At 38.6% G+C, this 13,818-nt stretch overlaps 1 protein-coding gene across 1 annotated transcript in view; it reads right to left on the bottom strand.

Annotated features, from left to right (window-relative positions):
- PTPN13 (protein tyrosine phosphatase non-receptor type 13) overlaps window positions 1-13,818 on the bottom strand; it is a 131,494-nt gene that overhangs the window by 117,016 nt on the left and 660 nt on the right. The window lies entirely within an intron of this gene.

Raw genomic sequence — 13,818 nt, 5'->3', positions numbered from 1 at the left:
TGGATACAAGAGAAATTAAGAAATGCAATGGTAAGAAATAATATTTTCCCCATTCTAAACATATCATATGTATGCATCTCTGTCTACCGATTAGGCTAATTTCCATTCTTCCATTGCTACGGAATAGCATATGCTATTTCAGCTGCAAGTTTTAACATCTTCATTTCTGCCACTGAGGGATGTGGTTCTGGTCATTTTTTTAATTTCAGAGAAGAAACGCAACTATAATCTGCACCAAATTAATTAGAAAAGAAAATGTAACTGCTCCTTAGACTGAAGTCCCCTTTTCTCCAACATGTATTTTTATATCATATTGGAAAGACTGGCTTATAAAATCATCCACTTAACTTGAAGAGTTATAAGATTTATTCAGATCAGCAGATGCAGCTTAATTTTTTCCTACTATTGATTAAAATTATTTTCCTCCAAAGACCTAAAAACATGAAAAGACAAAAGCATAGATACCACCATGCTCCACCCTCGTGACGTGTGCCTGACAGTAGCTATCCGAATCTCTGCTTTTCCAGGCCTACTATCACTCATTATTGATTGCATTAATTATGGAATTAAGCATACTACTAATGGAAAATAGCAGCACAATCTCTTTTGTTTCATAACAGAGAAGCGATCACAGTTATCTCCAATCACAGACACCACATGGCATGAACTTCCACGTGTCTTTGCACCCTCTCATGATTTTTATAACGAAGCAACAACTGGTCCAGTTGTACTGGTTTACCTCAAACAGCATACACTTCCCAGAGAAGGACAGGCATACTAGATAATCAGTGAGAAGCACCAAGGATTCACAGTTTACAAAAAATCCCCAAACTGGTATTAAGGAAAGAAAGTGAGAAGGAAAAGAAAAAAAGAGGGCGGGACAAAAATGGATGAATTAGAAATGAGAAAGAGGGCAAGTTTAATACCTTTTCAGTCTGGAACAGGAAAACAATCCAAAGATTCCTTGCTGTGCACACAAGAAGGAAGCAAGACTTCAGCAGAGGGTAGAGAGATAAGCAAGACAGACAGAAAGCATGCTTTTATAAGAGCGTGCAGATACTGTTTTGGCTGAGGAAGAAATATCTGACTCAAAGGCAAAGTGGCACTTCATGGCATCACCAACTTTCATGTTAAAAAATCATTATGGATGCCAAACCTTGCTGGCAAACCTGAGGCATCCTGTGAATTACCTACCACTAGTCAATTAGACAAGAGGAACATTTTTTCCTTCAGTAATTTTTTTGGATATTTTCATGATTTGATTTATATTATTGCCCTTTTTTCACTCACTCACCTGAAATTTGAATATTACCCAATCATTCAGGGGAAAACAATTGCATAGAAGTATTCAGAGGCTGCATTTTAAAAAGACAGACATGAAAATCTGGGGTTTTGGCAGAAATACTAACTGAAGAGAGCTGGCACTAACCTAGCCTTCACCTTCTATCGTCCTGATTAGGAACCCCTTCACTTTTTCAGTGATGTTCTTCCACAGTAATCAGATCTCTGTAAAAGCGGCTGTAGGACTTGTCACTGTATTGTACAGCAACAGCATCAACAAAGAGGCATAAAAAACCCCAGCTACTTCAACTGACAGTCAGAGAGGATGAGGGGGACAAGGTGAAGAGGAAAGAAGGAAGGAGAAGGAAATCAAAACTCTTCCCACCCAGAAGTCACTCACAATTTGTGGCTGCTCTACATCAAAGATCCTACGGTCACTAAGTAGAGTTTTTGTCACACAGCAAAATCCAAGTTCCACAGCAGCAGAAAAAAAATCCTGCAAAAATAGTTTAAAGGCAGTGTACCTCAGAGTTTTAAAACTACTTTAAGAAGTATTCGCTCCTATTAGATGCATATTAGTTCTTGGCACAGCGGTCCCCCCTTTTTTTTAAACTGGCTTTTATAGCATATCACTGAGAAGACATCATAAGCCTTGAAATGAATGCTGTCTGCATAAAAGGAAACTTTTATATAAATTATTAAAGTCTAGACAGGCAATAGTTTCTCTTCCACTTCTCCAAAACCGCTGAAGAGGGAAGCAGAAGCAGCAAATTTTGCATCATCAGCAGCTTCCCAACTTGCAGTTCACATTGGGGTGAAAAGTTAAATTCTGTAATCCAGAGCTCTTTAGTAATATCAAAGCAAAGGTAGCGGGTGGGAGAGTTCAGTAAGAACTAATGCGTGTATTAAAGAGCTCAGTTAATATCAGGCACAAACTATTTTCTATAATACTGCAAACTGTATTCTATACTGTGCAAACTATGTGGAAAATTCCATATACCACATTCAATTGAATTTATTCTTTCTATTCCGCCATTTAATACTCAGTACTGAAAGACAAAGTCCATCACTGTCTGACAAAAACAAAACTAAAAGGATTTAGTTTAAAAAAAAAACAACAACTCTTTTTGACCATTATATGCTTATTTCGGCATATAAGGCAAAAGAGCACACGCAGCAAAACAGCACACATACTACTGCCAACAGAGAACAAGAATCTGATGCTGAGGCAAGCAAGAACAAAAAATGTCTTTTATCGTTACAGAATGCCCTTCAGTTCTTAAGTAACATGTTTCTCATCTATTAAAACACACACACACAATATACATCTCCACGAGTTGTTTTTTATTTGCGTGTTCATTTATTCCTGTTCTTTAAATTACTACCAAAATCGTACTTTTTCTGCTTTCAGGTCTCCGTAGGACAATTGTCTTTGGCAGAAATGCCCACTTTTACTACAAAAATAACTCTAGCTGTGCAAGTGAGATTCAGAACTCAAAGATTCATAATATTGCTTTAAGTGAGATGCATGTGGTACCCATCAGAAAAGCTAAACTAGATCCTAACCTTCTATACTAATAAGGAGAAATTTAGTTTCAGTTAAGTCTTGACCTATCTTTCTGAACTGATTTTACTGACATTTTACTTCTAAGTTTTATACTTCTTATCACAGAAGTGTCTGAACACTCAACTCCAAATTAAGTAGAAGTACCTGAGATCACAATCCTTTTCCCAACAACCAGGAAAATATTTTCCGAATTTAAAACCTGTCTGCTGTAATTACATGTATCGCTCGTTTTAACCTTGCATTGCATTTTATTTTTTAAAAAGTTATGTTCCTCATGAATGTTTGATTCTCCTCAGTTGACATAAGCATCTAAAGGCTACTGAACTATAGTAAACCCAACTCTGTTATATTAAGTTTGGTAGCTCTTTATTGTTAGCTCTTAGGAATATACCATTTAAAAACACAGCTTAAAATATATTTGTTTAGATTAATTCTCAAGTTAGTAAAAACAACCTATCAGTCAGCATTCTCTAGCTTCCATCTAACCAGAATTCAATTAACGCATATGCGATAATGAAGAAAAAGGTTATTTCTAAGTAAAATCATCTTAAGTGTGGTCAATATACTGCTTTTGTGTGTGCATATCCACCAACATGCATATCAGTATAGAGTCCATTAAAATTTTGGGATGGCTCACCAATTAAGACTGTAATAGATTAGCTTAAGTTTACATTTCTGAGTGCTACCTCTTGACATTTGTTTTCGTGTGATACCATTTAAAAGGACAATCATTTGATTTTTTTTTTTAATTTCATTAGTATATTTTCACCTTCTTCTTTAATAATAACTAATACAGCAACAGAAACATTGTGATGGCACCCAGGTTTTCCTGGTGTAAAAAGCCTATCTTTCTCCTTTGCTCGTGAGCAATTATTTTTACCCCCCAGAGTTCAACGTGTGGCAAGTAACTCCCATGATTACTCAAATACCCTTCATTTGATCCCTCCTTAAGGAGCCTGAGGAAAATGGAATAGGATCCTAGGACAGAAGGGATGGAAAAACAACCAAAGAACTGCAGCTTGTCTGAACACCCTATTTATATTTATTCAGCTATGGTGGAAACTTCTCCCATCTTCCAGGTAGAGATATGACAGCTGCTAGTATCCCAAACCTAGAGCACTGACCTAACCTTTAACTCAATTCCCATTTCAGCTGAGGAAGTACAATAAATCGTATTTTAAGTCTACAATAAAACAGGGAACAATGGCTCTCTACTTCATTTTGGACAATAATGAAAACACCTCAAAAGCCTGTCACATAGCAGAACCCCACCTGTCCAAATAATTTCAACAGTGGAACGCAAACTCCTACCACCTCTGCTGCTCCTACGTGACGTTTACAAGCAACTGCTTGTTCTGTCACACATAAAAAGGATAAATGGTCTTCAGTGAAACAACTCAATACTACAGCTAAAGAATATGCCCTGTACTAGCAACCAACATGCTCCAGAAATGCAGCCTTTCACTCATCTGGACAACAAGGCAGCTCCAATTGCTTGGATTCTTTGTATTCGTAGGGTCCCGCTTTAGGACAGCAAGCAAGCCTGTGCGCACACACTCCATCTTAAAACTGCAGATTTCTTAAGCTTTTAAAGAGGAAGACTTTTTAAGATGTTGGGAGAAGTTTTCAGTTTGGAGGCACTTCCTAATTTATTTGGTATTTGGAAGCCTAACAAACACTGAATGCACTAACTGCTATCCTGGATCAGACTACCCCTCCCATGATCCTTCCCTGGCAATCAGCAGTTTATTGAGCTCCTGAGCTAAAGGTTAGAGCTGCATGTTCAAGTCTAATAGTCACTAATGGCCTCTGCTCTGCTAATTTGTCTAATCTCTTTCTGAACCCATTTACGCTTTTAGTCCACATAATGTTTTGCTGCAGCAACACAGCTGTGCTTCGGCACTTCATGAAAAGTATTCTGTTTGCTGTAAAAATGCTAGCTCATCCTCTCAAATTTCGCTAGAGAACACGGTAAAGGTCTTGAAGGACACTTACTGTCTCATGTGCCTCACCTGGCTTTTACCAGTCACTCGGCAGTAAATGCTATACAGCCACTAAAATAACAGGCATTTTGTTCCACCAGCCTTTTGTGAGCATGCCCTATCACCACATTAACTAACAAATCAGAATAAGCTTCCAGCCTAGAAAATATGTTTTACTGACCAGAACCCAAGCAAGTAAAATAACAAAATGATAATAAGCTTTTTAAGGTCTTCCTCACTATTTTATAACAAAGCAACAAAAAGTAGGCTTAAGTTTTTCTTCTTTTAAATACCACATTCCTCAAATTCACAGAGGATGGAACTGTTCCAGGAAGAAAGGAAAATGAGAAAAACAGCAAGAAGAGCTCACTGATAAAAAGCAAGCAAGCAGTATTGCTAGTATGATAAAACAATGATATCAAAACCTATTTTAAAAAATTACAATGTATCATATACTTCTCAAACACCACTGTCTTGCAACAATAACTGTGCCTATGCACATTTTAATTAGACATAAAAGAGTTTCGCAGAGCTATTTCAGTAATTCAGTTCTACACATTAGCCCATGCGCTTAATGTTCCAAGCTGATCTGGCTGCTCCACACATGTGATAACCCAGCTGCAAAGCCGCTCAATAAATGAGTCTATATAGACGATGAGACGAATTTTCATCACTGCCAGCTAGAAAATCTTTATAATCGGAAAATCTTTACATTCATTTTTAAGGTAATCCAAGGGACTGCAATGACAGGGCACACTGAGAAACTAAGCTGTTCAAAATTTAAGGTTCTGGGGGATTAACTTGTTTTCCTAAGTACATGCACTTGCAGGTAAACAGCTTCAGAACAACTCTCTTTCAGGAAACTGAAGTCTAGTCTTCTGTTGTTTTCCCAAGAAGTTGCAGTGTCTATTGCTTGCAACCTCTTATTCAGTGAATCATCATTGTAGACTTCTCAGGCAAATTTCAGATTTTTGGAGTTGGAATAGCCTCCTGACTAAAGAGGATGAGCACCAACAGTTCTATAGAAAAGGCCATGTCAAATACTGTTTAACCTTCAAAGGACCTGGCTGTTACCACTGAGCTGGGAGACCCGAGAGGACTCCCAGGTTCGAAGGCCTGGAGACTCATCCCACTCAGCTCACAGGGACCTCCACCACTGATGTGCGAAAGGACAGGGACATCCTGATAAGGTCCGTAATCCAAACCAGAGGGAAATGAAGATTCCCCAGCATACCACAAATGCGCCCACCCTTTTCCAACTGTGCGCACTGTCAGAAAGAACTGTTGTTCTAATACTGTTTTCATAAACTACTACACACTATTGTTCATAATCTTCCAGATGTTGGAGTTGGCTTGTTAAATAATTTGTTCCATTTTCAGTAGCCTTTTCAGACACAAAGCACTTAACATTTCCAAACTGTTATTCTGGTCAGGGAACTTTTTATTTACAGACATATTTATGGATCCCCTGAATTGCGAATTGAAGCATTAATTGAAGACTGCTACCTTCATCCCAATGAAGCATGCCAGTGAAGACTCTCATTGCTCTTCAGGGTGTGTCAGTTCAGACCCCACACGCTGGCACACGCAATTGGCAAAACTATCCTTTAAAGAGAATTACCAATAAATTCTTACTTTTCCCTAAAATATAACAGGAAAAAACCTTTTTTAATATATCTTTTAGTGGATTAATCAAACATGCAATCATTCTTCTCTCTTCCATCTACAGATTCCTAACACTTGTCAGTATGCAGACTTTTTCTGTAAGTATCTCTGAAGCTCGCTTTAAATGGTTAACGAAAGAGCAAACGTCTTCAAGTGCAGGGCACTGGTGTAAAGAGCAGAGAAAAGATGACCCAAGATATTTAACTCAAAAAGGACAGAATCTATGAAGGCTGGAAGAAAATAAAAGAACCTTATTTCCTCCTAAAACATGTAACTGAGATGATAAATCATTTACTGGTAAATGCCCACATAAAGCTTATTGACAAATGTAATCTCTGACTAATGAGTGCGGACAGGTAATACTCCCTTATTTCCTAGTAGCCAAATTAATGAAAATAATTCAAGCCCTATTTTGAGCCATACAGAAGATGAAAGCAAACTAGCTTCAGAACAACAAACAAGCATATCAACCATTAAAAAATAGACAATAAAGACAAACCCCTGAAGAAGAAAACAGCAGTTATCACCCTTTGAAACACACTATTTAAGGAAGTTTACATATAGTCCGTAATTAAGCTGCTGGAGGGATAACTCTACATAAACTTAACCACACAACTGTCCAGTCAGCAACATACACTTTAGAGATCGTCTCTCAGTGCATTTGCAGTCAATCACTGACATTCAGAGGTAAAGAATAAAAGTAACACATGTATCACTGTATCAACCATTTGCTTGCCTGGCATTCAAACTCCCAGTTAATTCAATGATGACAGATGCAGCTTTATATTGAGCTGGGAAAAAGTGAGCTACTATTTCGCTGACCACAATTCTAAGCGCTAGAAATGGATCTTCCGCGCACTAACTACATGGGAAGGATACTGAGAGGCAAAACGTTCACTCCCCTTTCCTTTCTCCTACCTGAGGAACCTAAAAAACTGAAGAGCTAAACTATGCGAAGAAATGTCTCTAGACATATCAATCTCTGCTTACGAACACTTCAGAGTTTGAGACACATTTTGGTACACTGTTAAAGCACTGTTAATTAAAGTGATACTGAGATGCAACTATTTCAAGATGAAAAAACAGCTCAAAGTCTAAATAAATTTTAAAAATGCTTTATGCTGTAACTTTCAAAGAAAAGCCTTACTGACAAATCATCGTAGGAGAATTAAAGAGTCTTTTTTATTGTGTTATCTCCAAAGTTCTGAGACTTATTTTTCATTTCATCCAAGTCAGTAATAATAAACTGCTGCACTTGATAGATTACGACAACAGAGTAGAACAAGAATCGGCAAGATTCTTTACCATATTGATATCTTGATGAGCAATCTCTAGGAAGAAAATTGCTATACTGCTTAACTATCTACATATGTCATGGTTAAAAATCTAAATATTACAATTTTAAGCCTCCTTACTCCTTCAGGCAACGTGCAAACCCAAATCATTTAAACCGGGCATGACTTTGCTAGGAAGCACAAGCACAAATATTTCCAGCAGTTAAAGTATGTTTCGAGCTTTAATTTAGCCCCCTCTTTAATCCGTTTAATCTTTTAAAATTAGAATATATAGAAGCAGTTAGCAGAAGAACTCAAGAGCCCGGGCAAGAAAGTTAGAAATACTTAACACCAAAAAAAGCTGCTGAGAAGTATGAAATTCTGTAGTTAACAAAATTTCAACGGCAAAGTCCTACAAGGCCTCTGAACACCTGCTGTGCAGCAGGCACCTCTTTTTTAAGTCAAATCCCTTTAGCTTTCCTTGCTGACCCTCTCACAGCACGAGGATCACAACTGTTAGAAGTTTATTGGGTTTTATGCCTTCTACATAGCCACTCCTGCCTACATGAAATCTGGAAGATACAGTAGCCCATCTACACACACTACTGAGATGCTGAAGAAATGAATATTAAAAGGGAAGAAAATCCTCATCTGAAATACAAAATTAATCACTGGGAACCAATTCCACTGCACAAACAAGGAGATGCAAATGAGAGTGTCTATAATCTTTGTGATCATGAGATAAGCCATGTTCTGTCTGTACTGGGTAATAACTTAGAAAGCCTTTATGCTCAGTTCCTTAGTTTTTTTCCTAACAGGTTTTGAGGGCCTGCCCAGTACCAGAACGTAGCACTAGCTATTAAATGAAGAAAAAGAAAGACAGACTAGAGAATGGAAACAAGACTTCCAGAAGTTTACACCTCCAAGTATGTAACTTAGCCATGAACATTATTTTGATGTATCAACCTCTCTATGCTGTTCAATTTTGCTTCTAAAATAGCAATGAAGTTGAGAAAGAGAACGTAACAATTTTTATAGTAACCTGGCATAACTATAGGATTACAAAGAACTAATATCAGTAGTTTTATACAGCAAACAGCAGTGGTGTTCCACATATGTTCCAACATATAAGGAACCAACTGAGAAGATCAGTGCCATCGGGCTGCTACAGAATATTAGTTGCACCTACATAAAGACTATTGTAAATGCACACACACACACCCCTATTTATAGACAAACAAATATATACACATAAAATTTTAGTCGTAACAGCTTTTACAACTGTTGCGATACTGGACATAAAACCCAAGAGGACCTCATGTTTCCACTATGTTATCCAATAAAGAGTCCTGTATATTCTACCTTCAAAACATGAGAAACTTGTATGACATACCAACTTTTTCCACCAAGGAATTAAAAAGCATCAAAACAAAATTAGATTTCATGGAAAGGTCTGGATTTTAGACCTGTGTATAAGTTCTCTTGTCTGGGAAGTAGACTTAAACAGCAGTGTTTCCTGGCAGGGCATCAGTTTCAAGCTACAGCACAGCTACAAATCAACTGCAACTGCAGTCAAGAGTCACCCAAGTAGTCTTTAGTTCAAAAGATCTCCCCCCCCCAGTAAAACAGGCAACTTTACATATGCCACTTTTGAGCTGCTACGCTACATGTTTACCTGAAAGCAAGTGCCTACACTATGTACAAATATTCGGTTACCAAAGGTATTGTCAACACCGTTATTGTGACCATTTTCAGAGTAACTTTCAAAAAATTCAGCAAGCTGGGTAGAAAGTTACTTCCCCTAGTCGTCCCAAAGACACAGATCAAAGTTGTTTACTCAGACAACTTCACAGGAATCAAAATTTCGGCCACAGCTAGGAGAATGCCCCCCCTAAAACATGCCCCTCCTCGGATGAAGGAGAAGGACACAGAAATTGAAAGTCTTTTCACTTACGGAAAAAGCAATGGGTGGTTTTTGTCAGGGTGGTTTTATAACTAAAGCACTGGACTAGTGCTTAAGAGGTCTGTGTTCAATTCCACATTTTGGCACTTAATTTTTTATCATTTTTGGGTCAGTCACATACACCTCTGTGTTTCACTTCTAGATATGAAACAGGATGTAAAAGCTTCACTCTCTTTTCCAATCGGCATTTGTCTCATCTATTTTGACAGCAAACTGTTTGAAGCAGCAACCATGAGCTGACACAACACCTAATCCTAAATTTAACATTATAATGCCATCTATGAATCCTGTTAATAACACTAAACACCCTGCAAAGCTACAGTACTCCCTCCAAATACCAGCACTCAAAAATCAGCAGTTTTTATACTATGTCTCCTTTGCTTCTTGGCACACAACTTGCAGACACTTCTGTGGCTTGCTAGTCTCGCATATTAAATTTACACATAAAAGATAGAGAACAACAGATTACACCGTGAGAACAAAGTCTTCTCAGCTCTGTGAGTCTTCCTAAGGAATTTCATAAGCTAACTGGAACAGATCTCTATCCTGGTCATTGGTTTTCAAGTTCACAAGGTATGTCATTGTCCCAAGGCAGCCTATGCAATTCATTACCTTTTATGAAAGCATTTTAATAGATAATGATGCGTAAAGAACATGCCTAGCTGCTCGCCAGGCATTTAACTGGCACAGGAGAAAGAGAAGTCTGCACAAAATAAAAATGGCACCAAAGAGTCTTCTTCCGCCCTTCCCATCTGTAAATGCAAGCTTCCTTCTCTACACTCTAGGAGGAGGTGGGGCTGGGAAACACTTCTTTCAGAAGTTCCACCCTTCTTTACAGATGCACAGATTTCATTAATAGTTAACTGGCGACATACAACATTAACTTACTCTGGTATTCATAGCTTTCCATCCACGCTTGTCCAATGGAAAGTGACAGGTCAGGGTAATTGTTCACTGATATTTTCTGTACCATGACACACTATCCCGAGATTTCCTTTTTTCTCTCTGTTTCACTGACTAGCTCATTTTAAAACAGTGAAAGTACAGTTGTTCATTTTTAAAAAAAAGTAGAGAAAACAACAGCGACTGACAGAGCATAAGGCTGTTAACCAACAATCTCCCTCAAATGTCCAAAACATGGCAGCCAAACCAATTCTTACACTGTTCTTAGGTTCAACCAGCTCTTGGGGAAATCACTTCGATCTTACCAATATCATCACTGGAATAAAGATTATAGCCTTATTGGATGGGCAAACTGGAAATCTCTTCAAAAGAAGATCTGATGTTACTCTTGTTCAAGTTCGTAAGTCTTGAGGAGGCTCCGAAACAGCCACTAGAAAGACTCTTCAGTGCAGGGTCTCCCTGATTGTAGAGGCCTCGGAACAAGAGGGTGCCTATATTAAACCAGTCTTCTGGGCCATATTGGTATATATTTGAAGCCATTTAACATACAGCAGTATTCAAAGGCTCCAGTGATACAGAGCAGCTTTGTCCAAGCGACTGGCACTTCGACAGTAAGTGTCATTTAAGAATTTGCCCAATCCTATTTCATCTATCTAATTACTTACCTCTCTTGCAGAAACAGTGTGCTATTAGGGTTTGCTGATTAAGATTTGAAGGCACTTTGAAGATTTATAGTGCTATACAACTGCTAATTATTATTGTTCATACCTGCATTCGGTTGAGAGGAAAATAGCTGTACCAATTTATTTCAGAACTGTAACTTGTTTCACTTATAAAAGTGAAAATATTCGCTTTGCTGTGCTCTTTAAAAAATGAAATAGATAAATGCTGCTATTGGCAAGACGCTTGCAATCATTCACTGTAATATTTATTCCACATTTAAAAGAATATGGTGAGATCTGTCAACCACGCAAAAGGAAAAACATCAAAACAAAGTCGAACACAATACCTTCCTTCCCATTGAAACAGATAAACACAATGTTTGTGCCTTGATAACTTCCCACCTTCGGGAATCAAATCTCCTCCCTTTCCTAGGCTCCCTCGCCGCCTGCCTTCAGGGCATTCAGAATGACAACGCTGAACTTCGGCTATGCACAAGTTATCATCATTTCAAGATGACTGGTTATGGTGGTTACTTACTACCCACCCCTATCACAGTCCATTTTAACTTTCAAGGTGCTGTGAAGTTGCTAACAGGCTACTGGATCCCATCACCTCCATTCACAGTTACCCTCTGGAAAAATCGATGCTCTGCACTCACTTCTGCCTGCTCCATATCCTTCAGCCCATTATTCCTCTCCCACAGACACCTCCCTATTTTGTGCATGCCGTTCCACACACTCAGCTGTCCTTGATCCTGTGGTTCTCACAGCCTCCAGTTCCTCTCAACAACCTCCACAGAACTAAGCTGTTTCAATGATACCCCGCAACATAGCCTGCCTCCTACTCCTTTTCTATCTGTTGACTTTTTAACCCTAATCCTCCAAGTTAATTTGAATATATGAGTTAAATAGATAAAAATTAAATAAATTAATTAAATTAAATAAAAAAATCCACCCATCACCCTGAAACAACAGATGCATAAATGCAGACCCTTCAGTGCCTTACACACATGGCAGCTTAGACTCAGACATGCAAAGGAATACTCCCCAAACTTTTATAAAATCAGTCCCTGAAATCAATGTACAGATACTTTCCCCGTGGAGCTTACAATCACACTCTGAACAGAAAGACGTATATAATCAGTATCAATGCCCTCATTTACACAAGGACCTTTCTTTTTTAAAAAAATATCACACAATAGCAAAAAAGAAAATCCCATTTGGGGGAAACATACGTTATATGTTTTTCCAGTCATCAGGCAAAATTATTATATTAAAAAAGAATATGAAAACCTACAATCCAACTTTTTAAGATAATTTCTCTCATTATTTTCTTACCTTAAAACACCGCTCACATGTAAAGACTGTTTCTGGAAAGACGTGCTTGTTAACAGGAAAAAAAAAAAGAAAGGGCACTCCATATGAAAAACAAATGCCCGACATGAAAGCTGAACAGATAGTTAGATAGCACTAGGAGTGGTAGCAAAATCTGTTGTAACTGCACTACCAAACAAAAGACTGTAAGACCAGATTTACTCTTTCCTCATCGCTATTTCTTGCACAAGAACCAAACTATTTAAATTGTTCTCTTATTTGTATCTTTACCCTGGTTGTTTCTAATTCTTGCAGAAACTTCTTTGAAACATATCTAACGTTATCCGAAGCAAGATTTGCACTGGCAACTGAGTCAGAGAGCTGATACACAGTTTGAACATGGAATGCAGTCACTCTCTGGAGTCATTATTTTCAGTATTAACCATCACCACTTTACTAGCCCGAGCACAAATAGTGCTCTGGGAGCTAAAACACACAGGAACATATGCGTTCAGTGACAGCCTTCTCACATGACATTCAGCCCCCCAGGAGAAAATCTGTGCATTCTGACCCAGTTACACGGTACAGTATCACAAAACATGTTCTCTTCCCACCGAGGAGACTTCACAAACCAGCTGATCACTGTGACTGCCCCAGCTAGTTCCTCATGGAAGGAGTTTAACACTCCCTTCTCCAAAACTCACGCCTTAGATGCCTAGACACAGATTACCTGCAACCAACTTTACAGTTTTCATGTCCCACATTCACTTCAGATCCCACCTACAAAACCAAACCGGTTCCCAAATGTTTCCCCACTAAACAGGAGGGGTATAGAGCAGCTCCTGGCGGTTCCCTATGAAGTCACTGTCTTTGTTGTTTTAAGCATGCAATTTAAAGAGAATGACACCATCTAGAATATGAGAGAGATTATCCTGCGGTTTGCGGAGGTGTCGATTGCTGGGAGATAAAAAAGCCAAGGAAGCCTACGCTATTTCTCATCACCAGCCAATACATTTACACTCCATTTCTGTTCCTCCAAAAACGTTAATAAAGCAAAAAGCTTCTCTCAGTTATGAAGCTGGGGGGGGGGGGGGGGGGGGGGCTGCTTCGCTTGGTTTGCACAAGCCACAACAAGCCCTCCTCTCCCGGCAGACGCAAACCGCCACGCGTGTCCTGCCGTGACCGAAAGCCCAGCTCAGCCCCGCGG

Source organism: Dromaius novaehollandiae, chromosome 4 (genome assembly GCF_036370855.1).
Source record: "Dromaius novaehollandiae isolate bDroNov1 chromosome 4, bDroNov1.hap1, whole genome shotgun sequence".
NCBI classification, from domain to species: domain Eukaryota; kingdom Metazoa; phylum Chordata; class Aves; order Casuariiformes; family Dromaiidae; genus Dromaius; species Dromaius novaehollandiae.
This window is presented reverse-complemented; position numbering and strand designations above follow the sequence as displayed.